Below are 6,000 nucleotides of genomic sequence, written 5' to 3' on the forward strand. Positions count from 1 at the left end.
GTATGAAAAATGATGGACTTGACCCCTTTTCCAACTCACCGATTCAATTACATCAGTAGATATACCTAGCAAAGCGTTAATATTAGTTTAAATAAATATTTGTGTGTTCTATTATGTTTCCGTGAAATTAAATAAAAATGCATACTTAAATTTGTTAATATTCTGGCGCGAGAGACGTGGCGAAGTTCAGCAGGCAGTACTCTGCACAGACGTAAATACGAGTCATCCGAGTTCAAGTTCCCTGTCCATAGGTCTACTGCCGAGCGGATGACAATTCAGTACAGGGTATTCGATAAACAACTTACAATGTCATTTTCACAGTTTAGGAATACCATATGTTATTAATTTATGGAGAAAGTCGTTGTAATTCAAGTGAGGTAAGAAGGAAGCACCGTCAACGTTTTCCTCAAAGAAGATTACCTAATCGGCGAATTTTTGTAGCAGTTTCTCAACGATTACTAGAAACTAAAAGTCTCTTACCCCATTTCGAATATCACACAATCAGAAATTTGTTTAAAAATGATACCGCTTTACGGAAGCGGGAGAGATTAAAATGTTGCATTAGAAAAAAAAAAGTTCGTGTGATTTTGTGCAGAAAACAATTATTGTTTATTTTTTAGACGTACAATTAAAAAAAATGGAGCAATATTCTTACATAAAATGTAGGTTATAATGTTCTATTAATGAGATTGAAAGTTTGTATTTGTTGCTCGTTTTATGTAAACAGCAGTACTGTCATGGTCCGCTCCTGCATTAGCACAGAACATCTGTTTTCTACCGGTATGAGCTGTACTGTGTACTTCTAAATCCCCTTCTCCACGCTTGAGCTGTACTGTGTACTTCTAAACCCCCTCCTCCCCCATCCAGCAACGTTGCAAAACGTCTAATAATGTAAACTTTAATAATTAGTTAAATATTGCAATTAGAAAAAAATTGTAAGGACATTTTTTCTTTCTTATGACATGAATAATCATTAGTTAAAATAATGGAACTTATAACCCTTACACCTTGTATTAGAGGGAGCTAAAATAAGGTCACAAAATTTTATTTCGACTTCATTCGAATTCGATGCTTAAGGTAGCCTATTCTTAAAATACGGGAAGCATCATAAAAGTAGTGACTGAACTACTATCAATAGCCACTATTAAACGTCGCAAGTATCAGCTTCTTAATATTTTATTTGAATACTAGCTGTACCCATGCGCTCCGCTGCACTTATTAGAAATAAATATAAAGTAATTACATAATTAAAATAGAACATTGGGTCCAGGCAACATTCGTGTTTGATAGAAGAATAAATCCTTTAATATGGTACTTAATTTAAACTGTATTTAAATAATTAAAATGCTATCATTTTGGTCCAGAGACCACTCATTTGATGCAAATATAATTCGTTTAACATTTTTCTAAATTAGTGTTGAATGCATCCTTTAATAAATCACTCCAAAGTAATAGAGTTGATTGTGTACGAAGATCATTTTTATGTTAACCTTACTGTGCATCTTTTTTTTTAAGTTTATTTTATTCACGCCTTAACATCTGTGGTCATGTCGCGTGTTTAGAATGTGTGGGTATATCAGCAGGCCGTTTTTACTCTTGTTGAGTTCCTGTTTCTATTGTGTGTTGTAGATGGCTTGTGTTCATGTAACTGATTATAGACTTTGATTAATGTTCTTGGTATTGGTAACTGAGGCGGTGATGAATAATGCCATGTTTCTTTCCAATCCGGCATTTGCCTTTATGACTAAGGGAATTCATGAAAAATCTCAGTCAGATTGGTCGGTCACGGGGTTTGAACCCGGGACCCCCGAATGCGTGTCTCAAATGCTACCGCCTGAGCCAACTCGCTCGATTGTATATCATTGTTTATGCAAATAAAAAATGAGGTCCCCTACATAAATATTATTTTAAGAAACACAGGAAACGAATATGGGTAAATTATGAGCGCAGGAACGCCATTTCATGACACCTTTTAAAATAACTCAGCTCCAGTGATCTCTATGGTAAAATGAGTGTATAAAATTAGAATATTTTATGTGGACCAAATATCAAGTTTTCTGTGTGCACAGATTTCTTTTCATCTTACCTCAGTCCTCATTTGTACTACAAATTTCAAATAGTGAAGGTTAATTAGCTTCTGAGATTACTTCATACAAACACACAAAATATTCTCTGTATATTAATATTGATAAACGTCAAGGCCGCCTTAAATAGACGGAGTCATTTGTTTTGATTTCATTGTAACCATCGTCGTCTTTCCTGCAATAATTCCTATGTCACATATCGATTTTCAGATTTTTGCTCTACTAAATAACTTAATGATGCAGCAAATAATACATTCTACTACATATAACTTAATTATATTTCTTTCTTTCGAAAATGTAAGAATTTACGATCTCCTATGCACTACTGCCTTAGAATGGATAAATTTGTTTTTCTTCCTACTAAAAAATTTAATATTTTGCACCTAGAAGTTACGGAACAACGACACTATAAAACTGGTCAACAGCAAAATTGCAACATGAGTGGTATGTACAAATTTTGATTAATTGGGCACCCCTCATGACGAAACTGTTACTGAAAGTTGCCAGTTGCTTCGTATTTTTATAGTATGGCATATTATACTTATGACAGGAAGTTGTAACTAGATAAGAATGTAGAGGAATATAGGGGATGAATAAACTCACTTAGGAGGACGAGCTGGGTTTATCTTAGGTTTGTTATTGTAAGGAAGGGACTAAGATAAACATACAAAACAAGAATTCATTTACAGTAGATCTCCTCAGTGCCTGAGAAGTGTTTCGGAGTGCAGATATGATTTACTAACAGATAAAACTCAAGTAAAAACTTCGTCTTAAAACGCTACAAAGAAATTTGTGACATAGTGTAAAATTAATTTATAATAGTAAATAGTAAATAAATAGTAAATAATAGTGATAAAATTTTACGTGTTGTTAACAATGCCACGTAAGTGCATAAATGATCCTAACAGTTTTTGTTACATTTGCGGCGAAGTGGTGTTTGCTGTGCAGCGGAGAAATATCACTCCTGTTATAAAAACAGCTTACAATCTTTATTTTGGTGAATTCTGCAAATTAGAAGACCAAAATAAGAGTTGGGCTCCACATATCTGTTGTAAGACTTGCTACACGAATCTTCTGGATTGGTTGAATCACAGGAGACCTTCGATGCCTTTTGCCATTCCAGTTATTTGGTTGAAGCCAAGAAATCACACTGACAACTGTCTATTTTGTATAGTACCACCACTCCGAGGAATGACGAATTATAAAAAGAAGACCATTGTATATCCCAACATACATTCTGCTACTCGTCCTGTACCTCATAGTGATGCGCTGCCTGTTCCTACACCCCCTGAATCATATTCCATAGATTCGGAAAAAGAGCCTTGTGATCCAGAACCATCCACATCTACAGATCCTGACTTTGCACCTGATGTTAAATCTGAACATCACAAAATTAGCCAAAATGAACTAAACGATTTAGTGAGAGACCTGGAGCTTTCTAAAGCCAAGGCAGAGCTGTTAGCCTCCAGATTCCAACAATGGAACTATCTTGCCGAAAATGTGAAAGTGACATTTTTTCGTGACCGTCAGAAACATCTTGAGAAATATTTTTCTGTGGAAGGCGATTTAGTGTTTTGTAGTGATGTTAGTGGGTTATTGAATGCTCTGAACATTAATCACATTTCTGATCAGTGGCGGTTGTTTATAGATGCCTCAAAATTAAGTCTCAAAGCTGGCAATACTCCATAATGGAAATCAGTTGCCGTCAATTCCTATTGGTTATTCAGTGCATATGAAGGAATCATATGACAGCCTGAAACTCCTTCTTGAATCAATTCATTATAACACTTATCAATGGAAAATATGTGCAGACTTCAAAGTAATTGCAATATTAACTGGATTCCAAAGCAGTAGGCTACACTAAACACTGTTGTTTCATATGCGAATGGAACAGTAGAGACAGAGCTTCTCATTTCATTAAAAAGGAATGGCCTTTACGTCAAGCTATGGAAACTGGAAAAATGAATATTAAACATGAACCTCTGGTGGAATCTGAGAACATTTTAATTCCTCCACTACATATAAAACTTGGTCTCATCAAAAACTTTGCTATAAAGTTGGAACGAAATGGACCGACATTCAAATACCTAGTTTCAAAATTTCCTAAAATGAGTGAGGCCAAGTTAAAGGAAGGAGTTTTTATTGGCCCACAGATTCGTCAACTTCACCAAGATGAGATATTTGAATACCTTTTAAATGATGTTGAGAAATCGTAAATATTTTTTTGGGAAACAAACGAGCTGAAAACTATGAGGACACTGCTACGAATTTGCTGTCTTCTTATCACAAAATGGGATGCAACATTTCCCTTAAATTACACTTTTTACACTCCCATCTGAATTGTTTTCCTGTAAGTTGTGGGGAAGTAAGCGATGAACATGGGGAACGTTTCAACCAACAAATATCATTAATGGAAAAACGTTACCAGGGAAAGTGTAGTGCAAGAATGCTTGCTGACTACTGCTGGACAGTCATCAGGGATGCTCCTCAACTCGACTACAAGAGGGAAGCAAAGAGAAAGCACATTTAGAATAGGTAAGCGATGTTTTACAAGACATCAGACAGATTTTCATAGAAAAAATGACTATCGAATTTTTCTTAATATTACTCTGAAACCAGAACCAACCTAGCAGTTTTGTTGTCATATTCGTGTTCAGCATAGTGTGATCCTTTAGAAAAGTGAGGTTTCATTCATGTCGCAAACAAAAAGTCAAAATTTGTTGTCCAGTGTAATCTGAGGCGGCAATGGAAATGTATTGTATTGTTATTTTAAAACTCTTGTATATACTTAAATATCAGTCCTATCAAAATTTTTCCTGGAATAAAACTTATCGGAAATCATTTTTAAAGAAACCTTTGTTATGTAACATTTTTCTCAAAAATCAATAATAAGCGAGATATTTCGGTTTATTTAATTCAGGCCCCCTTATAACCCCCATTTTAAATAAAGTATTTTCAATGCTATATAGCCTAAAATCTAAGTTACAACGAACTTAATTTATATTCCAATTTTCATCGAAATCCGTCCAGCCATTAACGCGTGAAAAGGTAACAAACATCCAGACAGGCAGACAGACTTAAATATCAGTCCTATCAAAATTTTGCCTGGGATAAAACTTTTCGGAAATCATTTTTAAAGAAACTTTTGTTACGTAACATTTTTCACAAAAATCAATAATAAGCGAGATATTTCAGTTTATTTAATTCAGGCCCCCTTATAACCCCCCTTTTAAATAAAGTATTTTGAATGCCATATAGCCTAAAATCTAAGTTACAACGAACTTAATTTATGTTCCAATTTTCATCGAAATCCGTTCAGCCATTATAGCGTGAAAAGGTAACAAACATCCAGACAGACAGACAGACAGATAGACAGACAGACATACAAACAAAAATTTCAAAAAAGCGATTTTCGGTTTCAGGATGATTAATTATATATGTTAACATCAATTATTTTTGGAAAAGTGAAAATTACCAGAAAAATTTCGCTTACAGATTTATTATTAGTATAGATGTTGTATTTGTGACTTACCTTTAAATTCTGGGTTATGTATTACTGAGACCACCACCAATTGTACCGAAAAAATGTATTATGAAAATCAAAGTCTAAAACTGTGATGACCATGCCGGCTTCGTGACATATATTGTTCAAGAACACTTGCGAAAGATGAAGCAAACAAGATAATGATAACTGCTTCCATTATGAAGTCGACAACTGAGATCATTATCAGACAACAAAAGTGCATTCATTGGAGTTAAACTGATAAGACTTTGGCAATTGGACACAAATAATGCAGAGACATAATTAGCAGATATAAAGAGTGAACCATAAGTAATGACATTAATTTCAGAGGATTAAGTTACTAGTTGCTAGTTTTTGCTTCCTTTTCGAGATAATTTTTTTATCAAACATTTC

General features: G+C 34.3%; 1 protein-coding gene across 3 annotated transcripts in view; it reads right to left on the bottom strand.

Annotated features, from left to right (window-relative positions):
* The window catches only part of LOC138696027 (thiamine transporter 1-like), a 94,660-nt gene extending 88,892 nt beyond the window's left edge, over window positions 1-5,768 (bottom strand). Inside the window, exons 1-2 of one of the 3 annotated variants that reach the window (XM_069820511.1) lie at window positions 5,617-5,746; window positions 4,510-4,580 (exon numbers count right to left, since the gene is read on the bottom strand). The gene's annotated coding sequence lies outside the window, so the exon portion shown is untranslated. Of the gene's footprint in view, window positions 1-4,509; window positions 4,581-5,616 lie in introns of all 3 variants that reach the window. The other 2 variants (XM_069820510.1, XM_069820512.1) reach the window with 2 other exon arrangements.
* Window positions 5,769-6,000: the final 232 nt, after the last annotated feature.

The sequence above is a fragment of the Periplaneta americana genome, chromosome 3 (genome assembly GCF_040183065.1).
Source record: "Periplaneta americana isolate PAMFEO1 chromosome 3, P.americana_PAMFEO1_priV1, whole genome shotgun sequence".
NCBI lineage: Eukaryota > Metazoa > Arthropoda > Insecta > Blattodea > Blattidae > Periplaneta > Periplaneta americana.